At 37.6% G+C, this 15,864-nt stretch overlaps 1 protein-coding gene across 2 annotated transcripts in view; it reads right to left on the reverse strand.

The window, feature by feature from the left end:
- LOC127514767 (gamma-aminobutyric acid receptor subunit gamma-3) overlaps positions 1–15,864 on the reverse strand; it is a 123,866-nt gene that overhangs the window by 103,048 nt on the left and 4,954 nt on the right. The window lies entirely within an intron of this gene.

Genomic DNA, 15,864 nt, shown 5'->3' on the forward strand with positions numbered 1-15,864 from the left:
AGGGAGGGCATGATAAACAAGGCTGATATGACCAGTGGGCAAGTGATCTCTCTATCATCTCTTTCTCCCTCTCTTGTCATTTCTCACCTCCCCCCCTCTTCTTTCACATGCTAGTCTTCAGCTTTCATAACTTGCCTCATTTATGAAACTTTCCCCCGTATGTGTAAATTCACCCTAAATAAATTGGCATTAATGAAACTGCTTCTTCCACTGACACACATTTCTATCAGACAGACACCTACTCCTTCTGGCCCATCAACCCCAGTTTGTAATCTTCGGTACATAATTCAGTCATTTTTTCCCTGTAATTCAGCTATCCTTAATTGAAAAATCCAGTCGTTCATAATCACTGGTCAACAACCCCGTACAATCACACATTAGGTCATGCATAATGCATAAACATAAATTACAGTACATTTGCACAGTGTCATCAGAGCAGATATGTTAATATGCATATCTTTGCATTTATGATTATGAATTTTATAAATTAATCAGTATTCCTTCAATTATGGACACTAACATGTCCAAGGGGTTCATATTATAGAAAAACTGCCTTAGCAAGACAAAATAGTCGCTGCTTTATTCCAAAAATGTTTAAAATGTGATTAAAATGTTCACAAAATACATAATTTCAGATGTAGTGGAAATTGCTTCCTTTTTTTTTCATAAAAAAAGACTATTCTAATATGATGTATGTCCACAGTTAACAGTATGAAGAGCCTTTTAACAGTTTATTTTCTAAAAGGCCAATAGTTGAAGACATTCTAATATGCATATTGCTGTATAGAATGTTAATAAAAGTTAATACTAATGCTAAAATCTATTACTTGACTGCACTGATTGACAGGTATACAATAATATACCAATTTCAAAATTTCCATTCACATTGTTTGTCTATATTCCTGAATATTATTTAAACAAACAAGATTATGCAGGTGAATAAAAATGTGCCAAAATTTAAAACTATGTGAACATTAATTAAGCTCCAATGCAAACCAGTTATAAATATGTTTGTCATCTTTCATAAATGAGGGCTCAAAATGTCCAGCTCTCTCAAATCCTCTCCTTCATGTTTCTACATCGCATTTATCATTTTATTCTCATCCATCCATTTTTTTTGTTTGTTTGTTTTTTACTGGAGTCAGAGTTCTACGAATTCTGCATGAATATTGGATTGTTGGACACAAATGTGTATAATGACATGGGTATTATAACGTAAACCAAATGGCTTCAAAAACATACTAAATGGTGTTTTTTTTTTAAATTCAAAAAATGCAGACAGTTTTCTGTGATGGGTAGGTTTAGGAGTAGGGGTAGTGTAGGGGGACAGAATATACAGTTTGTGCAGTATAAAAACTGTTACGCCTATGGAGAGTCCCCGTAAACCACATATACAAGTATGTGTGTGTATGTGTGTGTGTGTGTGTGTGTGTGTGTGTTTGTGTGGAAAGGAAAGAGAGAGAGACAAAGAGAGACAGAAAGTGACAGGGACAGACAGAGAAGAGTCCTGGAATTACACCCTAGTCAATTAGTGTGACATACGCTGACAGAGACGGCACACAAAACAAAGCTTGTGGCCACAGGCAGAATTTTGCCTTACTAGTGCAGATCAAATAAATAGTGTCCTTGTCAAGACAAGTTATTGCATTATTCCCATGGAAAGAAATTAAGAGGCTTGGCAGAGATCTTCTATGATTGCTGACATGAATGATACAGCAATAGGTGAATGATATTGTATTTGGTATATGATAACAAGCTTCCCACACACCTTTAGAGCTACAAATTTCCGTTAAAAGTATGTGAGATTACTGGATAAGCAATTTCAAAAATGTTAATTTTCATCTGTATGTCAGGAACCAGTCCTTAATAGATATAGTTAACAATGATATTTATTAATATTGATCAGAGCAATGTATCGGCAGGACAATTAATCCTTGTTTGGGCATTTTAAGGATTTGGCCAATAATCGGTAATGAACGGAAACAATTTACAACAAGGTTCCATTTTCTGATTTTAATTTTTTTTTTTTTTTTTTATAAAAAAATGTATCATGCAAAGATGTATCATGGTTCCCACAAATCTGTAAATTATAATATATTTCACAATATTAACATTTTACTGTATTGACCAAATAAATGCAGCCTTTCAAAATGCAGTCTTTCAAGAACATTTTAAAAATCTTACTGACCCCAAACTTGTGAACTGTAGGGTATATACAGTACATATCTCACAGATGGTTACCCTTAAAGTTCTCATGACATGAGAAATCAAATTTTCCTTGGCCTTTTGGCATATAAGAGGTCTTTGTATCATTATTACATCCTGCAAGATCCATAACTTAAAATGTTCTCGTCATCAATAAAAAAGCGTTTATATGATCAAGCTGTAAAAAGCTTTGTTTCAATCATTTGCATACGACTGCCTCTGGCGCAAGACAACAACTCCTTCTTTTACATCATCGCTTAATTGTCCCCGCCCACTGATGTTCAGTCGATGAGCAGCGAGTGGATCTAAATTAGGCCTATAGTTGTTTACGATAAGATTGTGATAATAACAAGATTGCGATGCCACGCAGAGGTTGTGCTGTTCCTGGCTGTGGAAAAACATCATCTTTGCATAAGAAGCCCAAAGATCCCGACGTCAGAGAAAAATAGATTCAGTTTATTTTTAACGGACGTCCTAGTAGCGTCACCGCTGACTTGCTTGTTTGTACCCTACATTTTACCAGCGACTGTTTTGAGAACAGGTCGCAATACGATGCTGGCTTTGCCCAAAAAACTTCTGCTCAAAGATCAGGAATCAACTGTTCTGGAATCAGCAAAGACCCCACAAACTGTAAGTAACTTATTTCATTTTTAAACTGGTAATTTTAAACAGTTAAATTCATAATGAATAATATAATCCTAGTATTTTTACATCAAAGAACGCTCTCTTTATAATGGCTAAAGCTGTCGATCACACAGCGCGAGTTTATCTGGACACTTGCCAAAACTCCCGTTATAGTGATGCTCTTACACTACCAATGAATCTCTTACTGTATTTAAATCGTGTTTGCTTTGTTAGTTAGGGTGAAAGCATTTCGTGAGAGTGCAGAAATTACATTGCGATTCACGTGATCAACAGACTGTCATCTGCTCAATGTTAAACACTGCAACCTTCCATGTGATAGGAATAGATCTAAATATAATGCAGTAAACAACGTTAATCAATTGTTAATCTCAACAGCTGTAATAGTAAAAATGTGGTAAAAGTATTCGAAAGGATTCCACATGTAATACTAATTTGCAAATTGCAAAGATGTCAGCCAATCACAGCAGTGGGTGTTTACACTGAAGTCTCACAGCAGACACGCCCCTTCAAGCAGAGCTCTCAAATCAGAGGGCTAAAATCAGGGTAGAAAATAGCCATTTATTTCTAAATTATGACAATTTTTTGACGTAAAAATCATTTTAACATTATAAGTGCACCTCAGAAACATTATAAAACAATAAAAAAAAATCTGTTTCATGACCCCTTTAATACCTTCTATTACTCTTCCAGGCGTGAAATTCACAATTTAAAATTCTCTGATATTCTGTGGAAACCCTGGTTACAAAAACATGCTATTTATCTATTTTATGCACCATTCTCATTGTCAAAGAAATCTAGAAGACTTATCTGAAATATACAGAGAGGAATGCTCTTCTGATTAAACAAAGCTGAAGAAATAAACGTACGGCATTTCACAGTAACTTATCTCAGCGTCACTCTGTGTCTGAAGCGGTGATAACCTGCGATAAGTACTCGTGATCCTGTGGAGGAGGGTGATCTTTAAGTCTTACATCCTGGCAGAAAGGTGTTAAGCGTTCCTTCATGCTCACCTTTTCTACCTAATCAGGAGCGTCAGACTTCTTGCACACTCGCTGGATTATGAAGGATTTCGGCATCACTACACTAAATAAATGGGGTCTAGTCCAGGTGAATGAGCAGCAGAATCGTGTCTGGCTGATGCTTTTTCGCTTCAAGCCAAAAGGGTTTGGATTAATGAAGCTGAGCCTGACTCTCCTTAGCTCCCGCCCTCCTTCCGCAAACGCGTGTAGGATCATTACAAGATGAAATGTCAAGGGGTTTTGAAATATTCAATGAGCAGGGGCAGATATCCAAGTCAAGACCTGAAAGATGTCACTGATGCTATGAGAGAAAGAGACATATGAGGCAGGTGGCATGACAAGGAGGTAACAGGCCAGTGGAAATGGCTGGGATCAGTCTGTCGGCCTGCTGAGGGGCCAGAGGAGAACGGAGAAACACTCTGACAGCTGGGCTCACTGACCTTTATTAATAGGGATTAATAAAGACTAGCAGCCAATTCCAGGACAATCACCACTGGTAAGGCTTTAACTAGGAGGGTCTTGAAAATAATTAGTGTTAATGAGGGGAATTTGTTGACAAGTCAAGAATGTCCGCAGACCATAGCATTAAAGGTATAGTGCACCCAAAGAATTCTATAATAGGCTGCATGCGAAAGCATAAAAATGCGAATCTAATGTTAGCTTCACTTCATGTCTCCTGAGATACCTTCATCTGATCAATTTTTGAAGGCAGCATAGATGTATCCTTCAATGCCTTTGATATCACACAATCCTCTGCATTCCATTGTGTGACAGTTGAGCTACAAATTAAAAAGGGCATCTGAAAGTTGCATTCGGTTGTCAGTTTGTGCGTAAATGCACATTTTTTGACCAAAGTTTGTCCACTTTTGATGTCATTTCTAGTGAGAAATTTGTAGTAATTAAATATTTGCTTAGTTATCATCAAAGCTCCCTCTATTTTGTTGTACCTCATTGAATGGTTATGCTGCCTCAGAAGCCTGTCTGAAATCAGTTTCGTGAGGTATATTCATGCCCAAACACTGCCTGCAAAGTCACTGCCTGATAGGGTAGCGATGCAACAAGTCAGCTGCTCAAGCTTTTGGACACAGCCATCATTTACTCAAGCTCATGTCAATCCAAACAGGAACGAACTTTCTTCTGGGGAACACAAAAGAATATATTTAGAAGAATGTATCAACTGTTGTCCTTACAATGAAAGTTTGTGGGGTCCAAAACACTGACTTCCATTGTATGGAGAAAAAAACACTGCCCTGACCCTTAATCTTGTAAAAATGTTCTCCAATTAAATTGAGTCAGTTTCATTGAGCTAATTGGATTAGGTCAAATTAATATAATATTTTAACTCGATTTTAAGTTTGTCAAACTCAGTTTACAAAGGATTATTTAATTAATTTCACGTTAGTCACTATATACCAGCAATTGCGCATGTTAGCATGCTAAATATAACTTCATTTTTATCATATGTAATAAACAAGCACCAAGTTAAACAATGTTCACCTCATGTAGAGATACAAGCTCCACTCTTTAGCACAAAAAGAACCATAAGAACTTTAGCATAACAAAAATTGTTATAAATCTCTAACATAACTGAACACTGAACAGTCTTTCCCTTTACTCAAAAACACATAAAATAACACTTGATTTTAAGATGTACCCTCTGAAAACAGCAAAGCGTGTCAGGATACAGAAATTTAAAAAGTTATGTCAACAAAAATTATTCACGTAGTTGCAACACGAAAAGGATTAATTAAACTTCCATTTTACAAATTTGTGTGTTGAACGTGATAAAATTAAGTAATAAGTTACACAGATAAAATGCTCAATTGTGTTGATTTAGCTCATTTTAAATAAGCAAATTAAACAAGAAGCTAATCTCATTTTTGAGTGTAACATGTTTTCAAGATATCTTATTTTGTGTTTTGCAGAATAAAGAAATGCATATAGGTTTGTAACAACATGAGTAAATAATAACAGAATTTTGATTTTTTGGTTGAACTATCCCTTTAACTGCACTTTTAGCTACCCAGTTTACCTTGATTGACTTATATAAGGTCTAAAATATATATATCTATAGAACAAACTATTATTGTGATTGAAAGCTTCCTTCTGTTTCTCGAAATATCGAAAGACTGTTAATAATTCAGTTCACTCAGCTATGTTCATTTTGAGCATGAAGTAAGCAAATCAGACCTTGATGATGAGAACTTAAATTATTGAAAGGTTGCTTATGTGTCTGTCCTTGCCGGCAGCCGCACATACTACGGATATTGTTCAGAAATGTCTGAAAGGAAGCTCTTTTTCTACTCTTAAAGACTAAGATGCCCTCAAGTGAGATGGAAAATGTCAAAATCATTTCCTTGCATTTGTTCCATTTTTGAATATTAAGGTAACCTGCAACATCATTCATTTTTTCCTGGGAAATTAGCAATTTCATGTACAAGCTCTCTTGGGTCTGTAAGAACATTCCACCTCAAATAACAATTTTGTGCAAAACTAAACCATTTTGATGATTCCAATTTGTCACAGTTATATCATACTGTATGCATTTAGTGTTTATCGTCGCTTCCACAGACCCTAGAACAGGATGTGCAGTTTGCGTAGAGATGAATGAGTTTCGGTGGAACACAGCTCATTAAATAAACATATACACAGAAGACACAGAGTCAAAGAGAGAGGGAACACAGTAAAAGACTGAACAAAGTTAATGGCAGCACATTAAGCCATGTCCTGTTAATATGCTAGTGAATAGAGCTGGGAATCAGAAGGGTCCTGGCGATACACTATGTGGGTTAAAATGTTTTTTTTGTTTTATGTTTGGTATTTTAGTGTAAAACTGAAGTAATACAAACTTTTACTCAATATGTTTCTGTACGGTCCTTAAAATATTAATATAAAATATGCAAGTTTGGGGTTGGTAAGATTTTGTAATGCCTTTGGGGCTGCATTACTAAGCATATTATCAACTAGCGAATATGCCAGTGAAATGACTTGTCTTAAAGGGACTTTGCTGCACGTCAGTTCAGAGTCATGGCCTCCTGTTAGCATAGTAGCATAGCCCACTAGGGTTAAAGGGTCATGAAACCCCCCCTGTTTTAGCCTGGTCGTTCACACCTCAAAGCTCAAAAACTCTGTGAAAATGGGCGTGTAAAGCTCTGGAAAAGTGGGAGTGTAGAGTGGGGGAAGAGGGGAGAGAATAACCAATGAAACACAGACCTACAACACACTCATTATACAGAATAATGAATATTAATATATGAGCACAGAGAAAAATGACAACAAACTCCCAAGCACAAGGGAGAAATGCGAAAGAATATTTAAAAGGGCTAATAATACTTTGATTACGTTTACGAGCACTGCAGTCTCATGATAAACAACACGTAGTTTAACACAGAAAGAATAAAGACATAGTTTATTTTTTTTCCATTTTTCTTTGAATTTTCGATCTAAATCAGTCTTTTGTCTATTAGAATAATTGTGTCATCACGTTCACACCACTGTATCAGTGTCCAGTTTGCACATATATTTCATTTGAAGAAGACTTGATGTGCATACACCGTGCTGGTTCATGTTTGGTGCAGGAGAATGTGTGAAATATGTCTATAAAAACTTTAAACACGGATACTTTATTCTGTATATGAGCTATGAGCCACGTGGCTAGAGTTGTTAAACTCATCGCGGAGCTCCGTGCTGAAACCGATCATATGCGCGCTCCACGTGTAGCAATTGTATTTTTCATGTGTTCGTATTCAAACTCCAGTTCTGACCGCATCACGGGTAAAAAACAAACAACACTCATGTGCTGCTGTGCTGAGGGAAACATACACACGGGCTTGCGTGTCCGAACACATAGGTGAATGATTAGCACTTTTGTGACATTTGAATTCTCCGCTGTAATGCGATCTCATGCGAAAATATTTTCCATTTGTGCTGGTAGATTACAGCAAAACAAACCACATGCACCCAAACTTCTGCTCTGGTTGCGGCGCAGAAAAACGCATTTTTGTGTTGTAGCACTGAGGAAACGAGCACCTACGATGTCTCTGAATGACAACAATAGAGACAGAGGCAAGAGAAGTGATACCTCCTCATGCATAATACCTTAATTATAATCTTTTGCATACTACAACGCAGTGATTAGATTGAATGAGCTTTATGTCATAATAAAATGCAGAGAACTGCTTGAAACTGTTGACGTCAGCATGTTCAACCAGCCCATACTGGAGCCAAACAGCACTCGCGGTTCCTATGGCTCTTCGCAGCAGCAGTACATATGTTTTGGCGGTACAACTGCTGGGGGGCCCTGAATCATCTCCTTTGTCATCTCCTGGTCTCCTGCATGATGATTTTCTATGACGTACCTTTGGCTTGTATTGTTCAGTCTTCATTGTCACCTGCTCTGATGGGGGGTAATTCATGTATGCCATTTTGTACAGCAGCAGCATGTCTTACTTGCTCACAGCACTGTGTTGTGTACGTATTGGCAGTAACAAGTCCGGTACTTGCTCTGCAGCAGCAGCAGCAGCATAGCAGACCTATTCCGCCAAGACTAAACTTGTCAGCATTGTCATATCCATTACCATGCCAAACACTCCGAGAGTTATGACAGAAATATGCTAATTTTTTCTTATTACTATTAATTTTGAAAATAGTTTGTGCTGCTAAATATTTTTGTGGAAACCATGTTACATGTAACCCAAAGGTATGCTGGTTCAAGTCTTAGTACCGGCAGGAAATGTAGGTGGGAGGAGTAAATGAATAACGCTCTCTTCCACTCTCATTACCCACAACTGAGGTTCCCTTGAGCAAGGCACCTAAACCCCAATGGCTCCCCAGGCACCACAGCAAAAAAGGCTGCCCATCGCTCCGGGTGTGTGTTCACGGTGTGTGTGTGCACTTGGATGGGTGAAATGCAGAGCACAAATTCCAAGTATGGGACACCATACTTAGCTACACATCAGGTCACTTTCACTTGATAAATAGAAAGTTCAAAAGAACAGCATTCTTTTAAAATAGAAATCTTTTGCAACAATGTAAGTCTTACTGTCACTTTGAACAATTTAAAATATCACTTTTGGCATGAAATTACTGATAGTATTTTGAGGTAAAATATTGCAATAATTTTGAAATAGACTTTTTCTTTAACCTTTTTCAATTTTGAGTCAACAATATTGTGCAAGCTAAATGTAAATTGACATCAGTATTAAACTGGCCAACCTTCTCTCTGTACATAAATCCCTATATCGGTCGACCTAAAGGTTATTTGGCTGTAATGCCACATGATTTTAGTTTGACAGTCTCCAGTGATTACAGTGACTAAATCAGTCAGATCTTGAGCAAACATGTCACACAGATGTACAGTGCATGTACTGCACAGTGGCAGTGAAAAAGTGACTTCTGTGGATTAGTACCAGGACTGTTTTGGACTGCTGCTAATATATATATAGAAAAGGGATAAAGGAAAAAGAAACAGAAAAGAGCGAGGGATTCGTTTCTGCACAGTATTCATGTTCAGAGAGGTGCTGCACCTGGGCTTGTGCCTGTGAGAATCAAATCTTTTTATGGTGCTACTTTTGGCACACTCTTTCTGGCACACAAACACACATGCTTACATGTTTTTTAGTGGCTGATGATGAAACAAAAGTTGCTTTCGCTGATGGCAAGAACGGCCTAAAGGTGGAGGCATGTGCTTTACACAAGTCAGCTTTACACACTCTCACTACATATACATGCACACAAATTTTCCCACACTAACAGTCTTTTGCCTGAGGGCTTGTGTACAGTACCTCTCTCTCTTCCTCCCTCCCACATTCTGGCTCTTTGTTTCTGGATCATTACTTCTTTCTCACCTCACACTGTCTCTCCGCCACGATAAAAATCACAACATAGTAATGACCAGCCCACCTCCCCCCACTTTCCCACACCACCTCCACCACGCCCCCAGCTCTCTCCATCTCTCTGCTGCATGGATGAATCTGGGCTAACACAAACTAGCACTTTATAATGAGTGTTCCTCCAGGGGGCTGGTCATGGGGCTTATCCAAAGTGAAGCGATTCTTTTTCCCTCTATTTATGCAGCAGACACAGCAGATTGTTCTAGCAAGTCTGCCACTCACCATACGCCATCCGCCATATCAAGGAAACTCTCATGGATGGCCCAGGATTCGCTTCCTGAATTCCAATGCGCATGTGTCACATGCGTTTAATGTCCCTGTTCCCTCTTACCCAGTCTTTCCTTTACCCTGGTAATGATGTCGCCCGGCTGAGCGAGGCTCAATGTACATGAAAAGCAAGCGAAGAGGGAGGCTGACCCACTTTGAAGGGTTTCCCCTACAGCTCAGCCCAAAAGAGAGCTGACACAATTGGGCCACTGTGACACTGCTACTGCTGCGACAGTTGCGGCTCAATACCAAAAGTGCACTCACACCTCGTGCAGATGCCCGCCCCCGGAGATCCGTTTAGACATCTCATTTAAAGGAGCAGTTCATCAAAAATCTGTCATGACAAATTGATACTTTTTACAGTTCGTAATAATCAAAAGCACTATTAAAGTAGTCAATAAGTCTTAAGTAGTATGTTCAAAGTCTTCTAAAGCTATACAATGGCTTTAAATGAGAAAATAAAATGCAGTTCAAACACCAAAACCAAATACGGCCGATAGTCTTCCCCTCCAGTCAAGTGGATCATTGAATCAAACAAATTCAATTCATGAATTAATCAGTCATTTTATATATATATATATAATATATGCACACACACACACACACACACACACACACACACACACACACACACACAACAGTTCTTTCTGGTTCTCGAATCTGATTGGCTGAGAGCCGTGCGATATTCTAGTGATAACAGCACTTCTACCTTTTCACTTCGACTGTCATGGCGGCTGAGCAAATCCAGCGTATTTTTTACAAATACTACACTTGTTGGCAAGAATGTAGTTGTTTAGACCTGAAATATGTGTCTCATATTTAATAGCAACTATTTTGCAATTTATTTAGACATTTTTGGAGAGGCGAGCTCCAGGCAGCAGCCGTTCAGTGTTCGTGTACCCTCTGAGAACAGCTTCATCTCGGCCAGTGCTTCGGGTATTTGCCGCTGTCTCTTATATTGGTTAAACATGGGATATAATTCATTTTGGGTACATAAAACAGGCAATCTTTTGTCTTGTTAATTTATTACTTGTTCCTGAGGAAACTGAATTAGGCTATGCTACATTTAATAATTTAATATTAAGGATGTATTTAACTTACATCCTGTAGAGCACTGCTTTTGTATGTTTGACTGAATTGTACAGTTGTGTTTATTTCCTATTGTCATTTATAATGGCTATTATTGTTCAATAAATATTATTTTATATAAATAATATGTATTGGTATTGAGAAAGGGTCCATTAATGCGTAATATGGATTGAGCGGCAAACTTTACGAGTCAGTCGCAAGAAAAAAAGAATGATGTTTTAGCGCTGCTATGGAAAATTCCTGTAAAAAGGACAAATACAAAGATCGCTTTCCTCAGCGGACATTCAAATGGATTTTTATAATGGATATAATATTATGGACATTGTCCTAAAGAATGAATGTTATATCAGACACAGGTAATGCTTGCTCAGTAGGGGTATAACGATTCACTCATTTTCTCTATGCATCGATTACAAATCCTAACGATGCATACGCATCAATCTTGAAACATGTTTTTTGAATCGTGAATTGTTAATTTCGGTCAATAATAGATGTAAAATGTTAAGAATTGGATTAATCGCGATTCTATAGCAATTCAGTGCTTTAAAATATATAAACATTAAATTACTACGTGCGAATTGATGGAGACGTTGTGCGCCATCATTCGCGCCCTCACAGCTCTCATTCACAAATACGCGCTGCACTCTTTACCGCTGCTGGATTGCGCTCGCGCTCCGTCCGTAGCTCTCATTGGCACATTTTTGAGAAGCCCATGTTTGAGCTCTCCTCAGGATGGCCACTGTTGTTCACATGAGCAGATGACAGTCTCTATTATAATAGCAATAGTCCTGAGTCACACTGCTCAAGCCATTGATAAAGCTGCCAGGTCATTGCGTGGTCACTATTGTTGCAATAAAACGCTTTTTATTGTGTGGAAACATCACCGTTGTTTTCTGTAAGATAAAATACTCAAGTTTTACGGAAATGGGTCATACCATTGACATTACCTGAGCAGCTGAAGTAACGTTAAAACCCTTCTTATTCAAGGGCGCGCATTTATTGCATGGACGGAGCAAACACATAATGTAAGTGTCTAAATGCATACGCACAGTTCCAATGAATGATAAATGAAATGATGAACCTAATGTCGTTAAACTGAACGCACGAAGGAAACTGCTGAAATAACTACAACATTAACAACACTGAAATAAGATTTATCTATCAGTCAGATGTGCATTAAAGTTGCGTTCGTTACTACAGCAACAGTAAACAACCAGCGCGTTTTCTTTCAGAATCATCATAAGGGAAATGTTCCGTATAAAGAGAACAAAGAGGGCTTTTCTTACTATTCCGTGAAGAAAAGTTAGTTTAGGATTAGTTGGAAAAGTGCATGATATTCTAAGGTAGTCTCTCCATGTAAGCATTACAGTAGTATGTTTAATGTACCTGGAACACTTCAATAAGGTTGTGTAGCCATTAACACTATCCTACACTTTACTAGAACTAGGCCTAACAACACTTTTAAAGCCTTTTAAAATTTTGGCTTATGTAAATTTCCACAAACGCCAATTTTTATAGGCTATTAAAATAAAGTTATGTAGCATCATTAAGAACTAACATGAACTAACATTAATAAAGGACAAAAGGTTTCTGTTTTGTTTTGTTTTTTTCCCCCACTCTCTAACCGCCTGAAGGTCGCTGTGTAATTCTCATCCTGACTAAGACACATTGGGAGAAGCATTTCAATAACCCTATGAATGCATATTAAAATGGAGAATCGAATCGAATTAATTGAATCGCATTGAATTTTAATGTGAATCAGCTCGAATCGTTCTGAATTTGCAAAAAAATGTTCTTGAATCGAATCAAACACCGATGAATCGTGAATCGAATCGATTTGCTGTATACCCAAAGATTCACAGCTCTATTGCTCAGGCAATCTCTCTCTCTCTCTCTCTCTCTCTCTCTCATTAATACTGTAGTGTACAATGAGTTTCAATGGAGGGACTCATCATTCCTTCATTACTAGTTCTAAAGTGATGTTTTACAATTAGTAACTGAGCCTTGGTCAAACTGTCAGCTTGAGATTTTAATCCGTGGTGGAAGGAAGTAGTTCTGCACAAAAGAGAGTTTTGAAGACATTCTGTTGTTATTTCTTATTTATTCCCCTACTTGTGCCGTCGAACTGTTGTATAAATGCAATATCACGCAGTATAAATTAGTTATAAATTATAAATTATTGTATAAATTATTAAATAATTGCAAACTCAGGCATTCCCTGGGAATCAAACCCATGACCTTGCCGTTGCTATATATATATATATATATATATATATAGTGAGTAAATAATGAGAGAATTTTTATTTTTGGGTTAAGTGCTCCTTTAATTATATCATATAATCTTTAAAACACTCCTATAGACAGATATTGGTTTAAGATGGACTCAACAACATGCTATACTGCATGTCAAAACAGCTAATTAGCCTGTTAGTAACTGTTTAATATGCATCCATCTTTTCCAAAACATGTCAGTGTGATTTAGTGTATTACTGTTGAATTCCTTGTTGAAAAAAGCATTTGCCCCTCTCTCTAATTGCACTGCATATTAGCTTTAATGCACCAGTCGTTTTCATGCTTTTAGAATGCAGTACACTAAGAGCAGTAGCCATGTGACCCTTTTAAAAGACAACCTTGTAACTAGCTGATTGAGCTTAGCACAGATGGCTCCTTGAACATTGGCCAACAAAAGAAGCAAAAAACAACAAATGAATGCTAAAGAGGGAAGAGTGCCATCTGATGCTAATACCCAGAAGTCAGTGAACCACTGGTCAATTCACTGGCAAAATGGACCCTAATGAGAAAACAAAGCTGATAAATACAAGCTCAAAGCAACAGGTTCTTTGCACCCAACTTGCACCCTTCCAGCTAATTCACTTCCACAGATGGACTACCATCCGTTGACAAGCTCCATAAAACAACACCATGTTTAAGTGACGTTAATGTACTATTAATCACAGGCATTCAGGATAATGCACCAGTCCCATAATCTAATCAAATCTTGTAGACGAGTTCGAGGACAACATCATGGAGAATCAGGAAATTGGCAGTGGCAAGTGTTTACAGAAGCTCCTCTTATCGTAACAGGCATAATAAGAATAGAATAGAAAAATAACCTGAGAGTGCTTTGTACAACCACAGTAAAATGTAATATTATGACAATAACGATGTACAATACACCGGTTTTCAGTACAAGGGGATTTCAGAAAATATGCAGATAAACAGTAAAAGAGTCTGTAATGTACCAGAAGAGCTCTGATGAGGGTCTTTGTTCTCTAATCTTTCATTGTTAGCATATTTCACAATACTATGTCGGTGCACATTTGACAAATAAAACTCAAGGAACATGCAGCATCTGTAGATATTTTACCATTTTATAGAGGACAAAAGGGAAAACAAACTGAATTTAAGTTCTGTAAGTTTCTGCAATAAAATCATCTGCATGGTTTTTCCATAGTGTAAACACAATCATTCTTATTGAGGAGGGTTTACAGAATAATCTTGGGATTTATGCACAAATAAAGAATGTTTCTACAAAGAAGATCATTTTTTTATGCTAATATCATGCTTAAACTGTGTCCAACAAGAATCAGGAAAAGTTTTCAACTAGTGCTGATGTTATAAAGGTACCTAAGGAGTTGTTTGTTTTTAACACTTCATAAATCATCCGTAATTGTGCCATTTGCAGTAATGCTAATTTGCAGACCTGCTGATTCAATAAACACGAAGCTGGACAGAACAGCATAACACGCCATCTTAATACTGAAACACTGGATAAACAATTATGGTCAAGAGGATTCTATTATTTGCACTCTATTCTTGTACTTCATAACTTGCATTTGAAAATCTGGTTCAAGAGCTCTTTCTTTCTTTTTTTTATCAGAATTTGTGGCTAGAAAAAAAAACAAGAAAATGACATTTCTGTCTCCGAACAAACAATCTAAAGTGGTGGTAAAGCAAAAGAGAGAGAGAGAAATAATGAACAAAAGAGAAAGAGTCTTTTTCTCTCTCTCTCTCTCTCTCTGTGTGTGTGTGTGTGTGTGTGTGTGTGTGTGTGTGTGTGTGTGTGTGGAAACAGAAGGTCCAGTTGTAGAAAGTGTATTAAAGCCTCGTTCATTGACCCTCTCTGCACTCGAGTTGACAGATCTGAGACGTGCCCACCATCTAAGCTTCTCAATTTCTAGGGACTTCAACTGGAATCTTTCTACTTCCTTAACAGGGTCTCATGTAGCTGTCTTCATACATAGTATCACAGCCATTCAGTGGCATCCTTGATTATTATATAGCGGTACAGTTCTCTCCAAAAAGACCGAGCTACAAAGGGAAAAAACAAAAGCTATTTCACGGCAAGGTGGCTCTGAGGCAATATGCTTGATTTGTGTGGGCTGTTGTAGGTGTGGTGTGTGTGTAAGTGAGCACATAAACATAGTCTTCCTCTTGAAAATCAGACAGTAGTATAAGAAGTATAATTTTGAGACTGTCATCCATCAAACATGGAGGTTGTTCATCTCATTGAAGGGAAACAAAAAACATGTAGAAACGGTAAGATTTTTGCAGGGATAGGCTTTCCAAAATGCTTCGAATCCAATAAGATGCAATATATCACAACAATGCCACAAAACCAATAACAGACCTGACAGATGTGTCAAGAGCGGTTGTGATGTTCTACGGTGACATTTTAGATTGAGTACAGAATGCGCTGCTTGAATTGCAGATTGTGATTTCCTCTCATGGCACTCTATTTAGTTGCA

Source organism: Ctenopharyngodon idella, chromosome 6 (assembly GCF_019924925.1).
Source record: "Ctenopharyngodon idella isolate HZGC_01 chromosome 6, HZGC01, whole genome shotgun sequence".
Taxonomy (NCBI): Eukaryota; Metazoa; Chordata; class Actinopteri; order Cypriniformes; family Xenocyprididae; genus Ctenopharyngodon; species Ctenopharyngodon idella.